This window comes from Lissotriton vulgaris, chromosome 6 (genome assembly GCF_964263255.1).
Source record: "Lissotriton vulgaris chromosome 6, aLisVul1.2, whole genome shotgun sequence".
Taxonomy (NCBI): Eukaryota; Metazoa; Chordata; class Amphibia; order Caudata; family Salamandridae; genus Lissotriton; species Lissotriton vulgaris.
Window position 1 is genome coordinate 1035702032 of NC_141694.1, and position 13049 is coordinate 1035715080.

Sequence of the window (13049 nt, forward strand, 5' to 3'; positions counted from 1 at the left end):
ACCGGAATTGGACGCTGTCCAAGACCTGGGTACTCTGAAACTAATAAGAGAGACAGCGGTCCAAGCCGCTTCAGACTACAACGATAAGAAACGTAGCATTCTCAAAGAATGTGTTAAGAAACAGGTTAAAATACCTAAATTAATAGACAGACCGTGGCAGCAATTATTTGAGGATCAATCACAGGATGATTCATTTAGACAGTCACAATGGCATTCGCTGAGATGGGATGCATTTACGTACGTCCACCACACAGAACATGACATTTCGATCTTAGAACAATGTTTGGCAGAAACAGAGTCGACTCCAGAGAGCAAAAGACGAGGCAGCTTGGGGTGAATGGTGGGAGGAGCTTCTGCGTCCAATCAAACTCACCAAAATTGATGCTAAAGAGTGATTCTTTAAATTGTCAAGCACTACTACAGCGGCTCGTAGAGGGCTCACTAACAATGGACTCCTTTATACAATCACAGAGTAGGAGGTACTTAGAGAAAACACTGTCCCTAGCACAAGCAGAGCTAATGAACAAAGGACCCCAGGCCCATTTGGCATATGCCAAACAAGCCGACACCCAGACAAACACAGGTAGTTGTGCCCAACTACCAGCACAATATGATTGGGAAGTAGGGAAGTTTAAATTCACAGACTCAGATTTAATAACATGGGAGGAGTCTAAGTTGCAACATACGCTTAGCTATGCTATAGACAAATTACAACAATGGAAGCAGCTAATACACACATGTGCAGTAATTGACGTAGCCCACTCTCTTGCCCACTCCATCACCACAGCCAATACAACAGACTCCTCCACAAAGGAAGTCCCATCTCTTATCATGCCCCTACGGGAGATACCGCCACCACCTAGCAGTGCCCCAAATGATTTAGCATATGTTTATGTACCATGGTCCAGGCAGGACATTAATTTTTTTTCTAAAGACTTCCCCAGACTAAGAGACGAACCACGAAAATGGTATGAAGAGCTTAATAGAATGGCAGCGTTAGGAGTGTTACTATGGAGAGACCTTGACACGTTGTTCAATATCATTATCCCAAAGGACCTTTGGGAAGATTGTAAAGGGAAGGTCGGGTGGCCAGATGTGGAGCCAAAGAGGGCCAAAGGAGGGATGCCAGGTCCAGAAGTAGATGAGTTATACAAGAAGGTGGTAGAACACTTAAAGGAGAAGGTACCTGAAGATAGGGTTGATTGGAGCAAAATTACGAGTACTAAACAGGAGAAGGATGAAAGTGTGAACACATACTTTGACCGCCTCCTGCAAGTGTATAAGCAGAACAGTGGATTAAAAAGCCCCATGGGGGATGCAATGCCCGCTCTGATAACTACTTTTGTACAAGGTCTCACACCACCTATCAGAACACACTTGCAAACTTCTTTTGTCTGCTGGCAGCAGGAACCTATCAAAAAAGTGCTGTCAGCGGCCAAATACTGCTCAGATTTCCAGTCTAGTACGCAGGCGATGGAGACGGAAAAATTAAAGAAAGAAAAAGTGAGGCTAATGGTGGCACAAGAACGGTTTTATAGTAATAGTAGGGGAAGGGAAAGGAGCAGAGGAGGGGCACGGGCGCAGGAAAACAACAGACCGGTAGGACACCTTCCTTACCCCGCAAATCAGCCTCCCTGCCACCGCAAGGAACAGCATGCTTCTATTGTAAGGACACCAACCATTGGAAAGCAGATTGCCCTATATTAAAGAAAAGAAATGAGGACAGCAGGTACAAACAGAACAGCAGGCAAGAGGGCAGACACCAGCACACCAACTACACTCAGCACACAGGGTACCGAGACAACCCGCAACAGGAAAATGAGTCCCAGCAGCAATGGACAGGGGTGGAGGGGTGGACACCAGTAACGAATGACTGGCCTCCATCACCGCCTCCAACATCATTCTAGGGATGCCTGAAAGTGGGAAACTGCGTTATAGCACCAGCAATAGCAGTAGATCATTCCGGACCATATGTAGAGGGAGAGATATTGGGCAGGGTTGTTCAATTTCGAATTGACACAGGGGCTCAAAGATCAATGCTGAAGGCACTAACAACGCCCGAGACTCCACTTCCTAGGACTACGTTAACCGCAGTAGGCATGACTGGCCAACCTATTACAGAATACCTTACTGAGCCACTAAAGTTTGTAGTAGGCACAATAACAGTGCACCACCAGTTTATTCTTAGCAGATTTTGCCCCGTGAATTTGCTGGGGAGAGATTTGTTATGTAAATTGCAATGCACCATACACTGCTCACCAACAGGGGTCTTTCTAGAGAGCAAGGCAAATGGCCTAATGGTACAAGCCTTCATGACATGCACAGACCCCACAATACCACCAGAACTACACCATTGTGTGCCGCCTGAAGTCTGGGCAACAAGTGCAAATGACGTAGGGCGGGTATTGAACTACTCCCCGGTACAGATAAAACTAAAGCCTGGGGCAATTCTCCCAAGAGTGCCACAATACAAAATCTCCAAAGAGGGGGAGGAAGGCATGGCACCAGTCATACAGGACCTCCTAAAGCAAGGAATTTTAAGAGAAATTCAATACAGCCAATGTAACACACCGATACTCCCGGTGAAGAAGGCCACCAAGGGCCCGAATGGGGACCCTGTCTATAGATTCACACAAGACCTGAGAGAATTGAACAAAATAGTGTTGCCCTCTTTCCCAGTGGTCCCAAACCCAGCAACAATATTATCTAACATACCAGTGACAGCCACCACCTTCACAGTGATGGATCTTAGCTCCGCCTTCTTTACCATCCCCTTGCACCCGGACAGCCAACATTTTTTCTCCTTTAACTTTAGACAGAAGAGATTTTGTTGGACAAAGCTCGTGCAGGGCTATACAGAGTCACCTTCCATCTTCACAGATGCCTTAAAAACAGATTTAGACTCCATGGTACTGAAGGAGGTATCCACGCTTATCCAGTATATGACGATTTACTATTGGCCTCGCCTTCGAGGGAAGCTTGCGTAAAGGACACCATCGCTGTCCTGTGCCACTTAGCACTAAAGGGATACAAAGTCTCCCCAAAGAAGTTACAGTTTTGCCTCACCTCTGTGAAGTACCTAGGCCATGAGTTAACAGAAGGAACAAGAAAACTGCTGCCAGACAGAATTTCGACAATCACCCATTTTCCCAGACCCCGCACTCAGAAGGAGGTTAGGGCATTCTTAGGGGTTGCAGGGTACTGTCATCACTGAATACCGAATTTCTCTCTCATTGCAAAACCCTTACAGGCACTCACACACAAAGACATACCTGACACTTTACACTGGTCACAAGAATGTGAGACAGCCTTCAATGAGCTGAAAAGAGGATTGAGGGAAGCACCAGCACTAGGCATACCGGACAATAGAAAAGATTTTCACATGTTTTGTCACGAGAAGGGAGGGTGCTCAATGGGGGTCTTAGCTCCGAAACATGCAGCCTTCTACCGCCCAGTGGCCTATTACTCTGCCACGCTAGACCCAGTGGCCTCAGGGCTCCCTCCGTGTCTGAAAGCAGTGGCAGCTGCAGCACTTGCTGTGGAACAGTCAGATAACTTAGTGTTAGGACACACACTAGTCCTACACGTTCCACATGCAGTGGAAACAATTCTCACATCCACTAAGACACAACACCTCACCAATGCACGCCTCACCAGGTATGAGTTGGTACTCTTGACACCACACATTATCATAAAGAGATGTACCACTCTGAGCCCCGCATGCTTGCTACCAACTGAACATGAGATGGAGGATTTTGATTCAGATGATTCCTTTCATGATTGTGCCTTGGCCATAGATAGGCATACTAAGATACGCCCAGACCTTAAAGATACACCACTCCCAGATGCTCAAGAAGATTTATTTGTAGATGGGTCATGCCTAAGGAATGACACAGGAGTATTACAAGCATCTTATGTGGTGGGTACAGCTACTAGATTATTGGAAGGGGGAAAGCTGACAGCAGCAAAGAGTGCACAGGCAGCCAAACTCGTGGCACTTACGAGGGCATGTGTGTGGGCTGAAGGGAAGAAAGTGAATATATACACGGACAGCAAGTATGCCTTTGGGGTGGTCCATGACTTTGGCCAGTTATGGGCAATGAGGGGGTTCCTTACATCAGCAGGCCAGCAGTTGATTTGTGACCTTTTCCAAGCTCTGCTACTACCTTTCAAAGTGGTTATCATAAAATGTGCTGCCTACACCTCATCAAAAGACCCCATTTCCAGAGGCAATGCTTTCATTGACCAAGAAGCAAAGAGAATAGCACCTACAGGCTGCCAGCGAACAATGGTACAATTAGTAGGCAGCAGAACAAAAACCAGAGAGGATAGTGGTTCATTACATTTTGACCCAATACATATTCAGATGAGTGCGGCCAACCAGGAAAAGGAAGAGTGGGCGTAACAGGGTTGCACACAAACAAAGGAGGGGCTATGGGTAGGGCCTAATGGCAGGATATGCTTGCCTTCCACCATGCTCCCTTCAATGAGCTGACTGTTCCATGGGCCCTCACATGTCGGACGTGATGGTATGATCATATTGTTTTCCCAGTGTTGGTATAACTCAAAATTTTGCCAGACAGCAGAAAGACTTTGCAAGCAATGTTCTGTCTGTGCCCAATACAACACCGGAAAAGGTACACCAACTGCGCCTGGCCACTTCCCACCTCCTCACGGGCCATTTGAAAGCCTTCAGCTTGATTTTATAGACATGCCCCCCACTCAGACGTACCGTTATGTTTTGGTCGTTGTCTGTATGTTTAGCAAATGGACGGAGGCCTACCCCACCAAACATTGTGATGCACAGAGCGTGGCCAAGTGCCTACTGAAAGAACTACTGCCAAGGTTTGTGTCCGACAAAGGGCCTGAATTTATTTCCAATGTCATAAAGGGACTATGTAAGGGGCTTGCAATAACACAGAAATTGCATTGTGTCTGAATTAGGCAGAACACTCCTACCCAGTCCAAAGATCAGGGTTTGATCCATCACCGTTTTTTAGCTCACTGCACCATCCCAGCTCAGAACCTGGCTACATGCAAATTAGTCTGTCCCTGGCCCAGTGCATCATGGGAACAGTGCAGACCAAACTACCAAGCCAATTCTTATACTGGGAAGGAAACAAGCTTCCGGGGACCGGTTTCTGGCATTTCAGCCGTCTTCGGCCCGGCTTGCTTGAATCCTGATGGTGCAGTGAGCAAGGGACTCACATCTGAGTATACCCTTCCACGCTTATGGTGGACAAAACGATTCAGAAAAGGGGGTGGTGATGGACAGAGTAACTGAATTAAGCAGAACACTCCTACCCAGTCCAAAGATCAGGGTTTGATCCATCACCGTTTTTTAGCTCACTGCACCATCCCAGCTCAGAACCTGGCTACATGCAAATTAGTCTGTCCCTGGCCCAGTGCATCATGGGAACAGGGCAGACCAAACTACCAAGCCAATTCTTATACTGGGAAGGAAACAAGCTTCCGGGGCCGGTTTCTGGCATTTCAGCCGTCTTCGGCCCGGCTTGCTTGAATCCTGATGGTGCAGTGAGCAAGGGACTCATATCTGAGTATACCCTTCCACGCTTATGGTGGACAAAACGATTCAGGCACCACCAGGAAAGCCGGGCCGACGATGGCTGAAATGCCAGAAACCGGTCCCCCGAAGCTTGTCTCCTTTCCGGTGAAGAATTGGCTTGGTAGTTTGGTCTGCCCTGTTCCCATGAGGCACTGGGTCAGACTAATTTGCATATAGCCAGGTTCTGAACTGGGGTGATGCAGTGAGCTAAATAACGATGATGGATCAAGCCCTGATCTCTTGACTGGGTAAGAGTGGTCTGCTTAATTCAGACACTCTGTTCATCACCACCCCCTTTTTGAATCGATACCAACAGCAGGGCATCGCCGAGAATATAACCTTCGCTTCAACAAACAGAAAGCTGAAGAGGTCGATTAATGATTAATGGACTGCTGTCTAAATGCAAGGGCTCAGGACTGATAGACTTTGATCTGTGTCAATACAAGCCTGCGGACAACGGTCCAGGATACAATTAACCATTTTGTGCCCGAGAAGAGACATAAGTGCAACATTAACATTACTTATCCCAAGGGCACTATTGCTCAGTGAGCTAATAAGATTAATTTTTAATGAGATTGCCTTTTTCACGGGCCCAGAGCAAGTCCCTGAGCAAGAATTAACAGATCTACGTTTTGACATTCTAAATGTTGCTATTTTTGCGATAGAAAATACTGGTTCTAGCATTATTCAAAACCTTGAACATTCTCCATTGTGCCATTTTTGCAACAGAGGTCACTGGTTCTAGACTTATTCGAGACATTAAATACAAGAGAAAAACAGTGGTTAAATACTTGGCTCTAAGGGACAGTTAGCATAGCACCAAGAGGAAGAAGAATAAAATTAGGGCCTATTCACAAGCCCGAGTGGACCTAGAATAAACTTAGGGTCCATTCACAAGAAGATTGCATAGCATAGGGAAGGGTCAGGTTTGTTTAGAGTCATGCAGTCCACTGAAAGACATACATGTAACTGGAAAGCAGTGGTCCTTGCGATATTGTTACCGGCACCAGCAATGCTAGTAACAACGATGATAATAGTATATTCTGCAGAACTTGAAATACCGCATCTTAATGGAAGAGTGGGGGATGGGAGTGATGGAGCTGAGCCAACAAAATACCCAAAAGACTATGAACAGAATATGACGGGGTGGATGTGAATAAAGGGGACCAAGGAAGGTTGTGGGATACATACGAAGGAAACCAATATATAGAAATGCTGAAACTATATGTGACAATTTTGAATATATCGGACTGCTATGTTTGCACACACCTGCCCACAGATGCCACACTGAGGGGCTCATTATGATCCCATCCGCGACCATAGAGGAGGAGGGAACCACTGCATGGCCTGCGGAATTCTCTCCTGTCAAATTAGAATGTGACCACCACCCTGGCGGTCACATCCTCTATTTTTATAATTTCTGCGGGTGCGGCTTTAAGCTGCACCCACCGTAATGGTAAAAATGCATACATTGCATTTGAATGCAGAAAGAGGCAGGCACCGTGCAGTGCCTGCCGATTTCTGCATACAAATGCGGGGGGGGGTACCATGGGTACCCCCTATGTGCACCCCCCACCCCCCCTTCACCCAGGGGGCCACAATGGGCCCCCACAGTGAAGTTACAAATGCTTTTCTACGGCGGAAAAGCAGCCGTGGAAAGGCATCTCTTTTACATCCTCCTAATGTGACTGGCGGTGTCTGATAGACACCGCCAGCCATGTTACAGCTTTTCCGCTGCGGTTGTAAGTCAACCGTGGCGGAAAAGCGGCAGACTGAAACCAGGACCCACCAGCCATCCTAATTTGGCGGTGGGTCTTTGGTGGGTCCGCAGAGGATTTTCCGCATCCGCCACCGGCCCGGAGGATGCAGAAAATCCTCCATCATAATCAGCCCCATAGTTTGATGTACAATGTGCTGCCGGTATCCAAATATGTAGGCTGTGTTCTGATGCGTGTCATGTTACTAACTCAACACAGCATGTCTGTGTCGGTATCAACAGGTGTAACTTCATCTGAAGTACTGGCTGCTGATTCCAGCGGTAGCACTGGCTATAGCTATAGCAGGAAGCCAACAGCCCCTCCTCTCAGACCCAAGAAATTCCCTTGCATGAATAAACAGCCAACTAAGAGAGACCTAGAGATGTTAAAAGGATTTGACAGGGCTTCTAGGAATGAGGATTGGAGAGGCCGAGCAGGCTGCGATGACATAGGTGCAAGGCAGACAGGCAGCATGAAAGTGCCAAGGTTCAGAGTAGGGGAAGTTTCATCCCCTTCCTGTACCTTCAGGGATGAAAAGAACACAAAAAGAATACCCGTTTTGGCAAAAGGAGCTATCTAATCAAGCACAGATGTGACTCTCACTGAGCATGCTGTAGACGGACAAAGGGCTATTTATAGCATGTTGCTTGGAAAACTTTCAAGGGTGACTAACGGAGAGGTAGTACTCGCCTCGTGACGGGCACATGGCAAAATGTAGCAGACAAAATGGAGGACAGGAAACAAAATGGAGTATGGCCGTATAGAGAGTTTGAGCGGGAAAACGTACAGACAGATCACGATATCATGTCTTTAGCTAATGCTTAACATTATCGCTGTTTTATTTACAACACCCATGCACTCACCCACTCACACAGGCCCAACTCATGTACTCATCCAATCACCCAGACAGTTCTCATGCTCTCATCCAATCACCCAGGCCCTACCCATGTACTCATCTATTCGCTTAGGCCCTACCCATGCACTAACCCACTCACACAGGCCCAACTCATGTACTCATCCAATCACCCAGACAGTTCCTATGCTCTCATCCAATCACCCAGGCACTATTCATATATTCTTCAGTTACCCAGGAACTATACATACACTCACACAATTACCCAGGCACTACGCTTGCACTCATCTATTTACTCAGGCACTACCCATGTACTTATCCATTTACTCAGGCATTATCCATGCAACCATAACATGCTTGTACGTATCCATTCACTCACATACTACCATGCGCTCATCCATTTACCTAGGCACTAACCATACACACGTCAAATCACTCAGCCATTACCCATGCACTCATCCAATCAACCAGGCACTACCCATGCACTTATTCATTCACCCAGTTATTATCCATGTACTCTTTAATTCACTCAGGTACTACCATTGCAGTCCTTCATTTAATCAGACACTACCTATATACTCATACATTTACTCAGTCACTACCCATGCACTTATCTAGTGACCCAGGCATTATGCTTGCACTCAGGCACTGTTAATGTGCTCATTCATTCACCCAGGCACTACCCATGCACACATCCATTCACCAAGCTACTACCCATGCACTCACTTATACAGTCCTTCCCTTACTTTCTTACTAACCCTACACCAATTGACCCACCCACTACTCATCCATGCAGGCAGCCACACACCCTCTCACCCACCCACACAGACACTCAAACACTCTTGCAGGTACTCAGACAACCAATCAATCACTCTTACTCTAACACAAGTACAAACTCACCAACCCATACATCCACTTTGACACCAAATGACAGGCTGATACAGACATTCAGACAATCAGTCACCCATACATTCAACGTGACACCTAATTACTCACGTATACAGTCTGTCACAAACCTACTGAATCATCGATACAGGCACTCACTGATTCATCAATACACCTTGATATATGCATTTAAACACTCACAGTCACAGGATGATGTCTTCAGTGATGTCACTAACCATACCATGAGAGATGCAATATTGGAGGTAATAAGCAGTGCATTGTAGGGGCACGAGTTATAATTAACTCAGCTAACTATAACTGCCGGATAGATTAAGTATGGGCAAATGTTGCGGATCTGCGGTCCGCGAATTCGCTCGAAATTGAAAAAAAATCCACAAATTCGTGGATTTTCCTGAAAACTCGCAGATTTTTTTGCGATTTGCACTCTACTCAACTGGAGAACGTTACTGAATTTGAGCTTCAACTCGGGCACCTGCTATATCTGTAAATGCTTCCTGTTGAGGTTTAATTTTTGTGACAGGAGCCTCGTGCCAGAATGAATCCTGCCCTGCATAGTTATCCACGAAGATGCCACCGTTTTGTGCAATACCTCTACTCAACTGGAGTACTTTCCACTGGCTAATCCAGTAAGTGCTACCTCGCTGGGTAAATGTAAAGTGCTTTTCCTACACTGCAGCTGCATAAAGGGCCAGAAGATTTGTCTCCACTGACCATGTGTGCCTGTAACTTTGCCACCCCGCCAAAAGGCACCGAGGTCCCTTGAGTGAGCTGTCCATCATAGTTGGGAAAGGGCGGGAAAAAGTTTGATACCGCTAGTGTGTGGTGCTGGGCTAAACGAGCGGGGCTTCTATGTGTGTTAACATGCCTCTTGTGTATAAAGGGTCAGAGAGCGAGCAGGGCAGCAGGTGAGGAGAAAGCAGCCTCCTGGTCACAGGAACTACACAGGGGTTGCGCTCAAGAAACTCAGGGTTTCAAAGACCTCCCTCGAGTATTGCAGCTAATTTTCGATGGCAGATATGGGGTTAAAGCACACTTGCCCAGCCTCGACAGTGCTCACTGATGTTTTGGGCTGATTAAAACATTACTGAATTTGAGCTTCAACTCGGGCACCTGCTATATCTGTAAGTGCTTCCTGTTGAGGTTTAAGTTTTTGTGACAGGAGCCTTGTGCCAGAATGAATCCTGCCCTGCATAGTTATCCATGAAGATGCCACCGTTTTGTGCAATACCTCTACTCAACTGGAGTACTTTCTACTGGCAAATCAGTAAGTGCTACCTCGTTGGGTAAATGTATAGTGCTTTTCCTACACTGCAGATGCGTAAAGGGCCAGAAGATTTCTCTCCACTGACCATGTGTGCCTGTAACTTTGCCACCGCACCAAAAGGTGCCGAGGTCCCTTGAGTGAGCTGTCCATCATAGTTGGGAAAGGGCGGGAAGACGTTTGATACCACTAGTGTGTGGTGCGGGGCCAAACGAGCGGGGCTTCTATGCGTGTCAATATGCCTCTTGTGTATAAAGGGTCAGAGAGAGAGCGAGCAGGGCAGCAGGTGAGGAGAAAGCAGCCTCCTGGTCACAGGAACTACACAGGGGTTGCGCTCTAGAAACTCAGGGATTCAAAGACCTCCCTCGAGCATTACAGCTAATTTTCGACGGCAGATATTGGGTTAAAGCACACTTGCCCAGCCTCGACCGTGATCACTAATGTTTTGGGCTGATTAAAACGATACTGAATTTGAGCTTCAACTCGGGGGCCTGCTTTATTTATATCTGTAGGTGCTTCCTGTGGAGGTTTATTTTTTGGCCCACAGGAAGCACTTACAGAGTTAAGGCAGGTGCCTGAGTTGAAGCTAACTTTGTAACCATTTTAGAATGGCGCCGGCAAGCTGCCAGAGTTGAAGTTGCAACTTGCAAGTAAGCAACTTCAACTCTGGCAGCTTGCCGGCACCATTCTAAAATGGTTACAAAGTTAACTTCGACTCGAGCACCTGCCTTAACTGTAAGTGCTTCCTGTGGGCCCAAAAAAAAAACGCGGGCGAGCTGATTTGCAAATTTTTCTGCTATTTCGCCAGATTCGCGGATCGCAGAATTGCCAAAAATCCGCAAATTCCGCGAGCGGAACAGATTTTTGGCCCACAGTTAGGATAGATATGATGTCTGTACTGATTTAATACATTTCATGAATCATATATGTAGGCATTTATAGTTAAGACCTTGTTTCTAGTCAAAAAGAGTTGTTTCTTTTGCCAATATCTTTGGCACCGTTTGACGAATCTTCGCAGAATTTTCAAAATCTAATACTGTCCTCCGGTCAGCTCTTGTCTTGAAACGTTTGGGGTGATTCATCAAGCTGAGAAAAAAGGGGTTCCCAAAACACGTATTCTCCATGTTAATTGCCATAGGAAACTTTAGATAAAGCTACATTCCAAACTGCTGAACGGAATTACACCAAATTTGGCAAAAAGGTAGCTCTTGGTTTAGAAATCGTTCTTTTTTTAAAAAATTGTGTAAATCTGTTCAGAAGTTCTTGACATATTCATATGTAAAAAAAGTATATATCTGGTGACTGCGGTGGATCCGCAAACCCTCCCGAGCACGAGCTTGATTCTGATTGGCTGCTAACACTTCAGACCAGAAAGTGTTGGCAGCCATCTTGTGACACGGTAGAAACGAGTCACAAGAAAAAATAATTGAAATTAAGAAAAGGGGGCAGGGTAGAAACACCCTGACCCCCTAGGCCTGCTCAGGGGGTCGGCCAAAAAAAGCATTTTATATTTTCCTTCGGATTCATGCTGGGTGGCGAATCCTGCTGAAAATGTTTTGAAAAAATTAAGTGCAGTCTTCTGTACTCCTGCCCACCCATGCTGGCCTGGGGACAGCCACCTCTCTGGGGCTTTCCTTATTATGGGGCAGGAGCCTTACAGGCCCCCCCAAGCCCCGGTGACCACCACCTTCCCGGGGCTTCAATAATGTAAATTAGTGTGGGGGAGCCTCTACTGGGGTACACTTAAATTAAGGGTGGGTGGCCTTGTGGGCCCTCCAAGCCCCGGGGACCACTACCTCCCCGGGCTTCAATACAAATACAGAAGTGTAGGGGGCTACTGCCCGTTCCCACATTGCTCCGGAGACCACCACCTCCCCAGGGCATTGAGTAGGTCAATATTGGGGGTTCGTAACAGACCCCTGGCCCCGGGGACCACCACCTCCCTTGGGCTATGTTTACATTGGGAGGGGGGGCCATGCATCCCTCTCCTGGAGCCCTCCTTGGCCCTTGGGACTGCCACCCCCAAGGCTGGCTCCAGCAATGTCCTGGAGTGCCCACCCCGGGACACTGCAGTTTGGAAGGACAGGGCAGGAGCACACCTCCTGTCCTGTCATTGCAAACTATGCTTCACATCATGGAAGCGAGAGCAGGTAAACTGCTTTCGCTTCCATGAAGCAAAGCAAATTTCTTTTGGACAAGGGGACTTTGATGTTTACAGCACTCCTTGTCCAAAAGCAATGCTGGAGGTGGGGAACTGGCTGGGACCACAGGGGCATTGGGGCATCCCTGCAGTCCCCAACATGAGGCCAGGCCCAGTGGGATTGGGTTCCGGGCCAAACGTGGCCCAGGGAAGGAGGGCCATGCAGCCCCCCTCCCGAAAAGATGGACACTTTTTTAAGTGGCACAGCCCCCTCCTTGAAATGTACTTTTTTTTACACAAGTTGCCATGCCCCGCGAGATGGGGTACCCAGGGCTGAAATTAGCCGCGGGAGTGGGGCTGCATGCCTCCTTCCAGTTTTCTTAAATAATTTTATTAAACAATGGGTCAGGCCCTGGGGGATGGGGCCCAAAAATTATTAAGAGAAGTGTGGCAACACAGCTCCTTTTAAAAGAAAAAGAAATAGAAAGTAGAAACTGGCATCTCGCCGGAGGCTGAGCCCCCTCCCTGCTCCCTCCTCTGCAAATGCACCTCCTGGCACGTTCTGG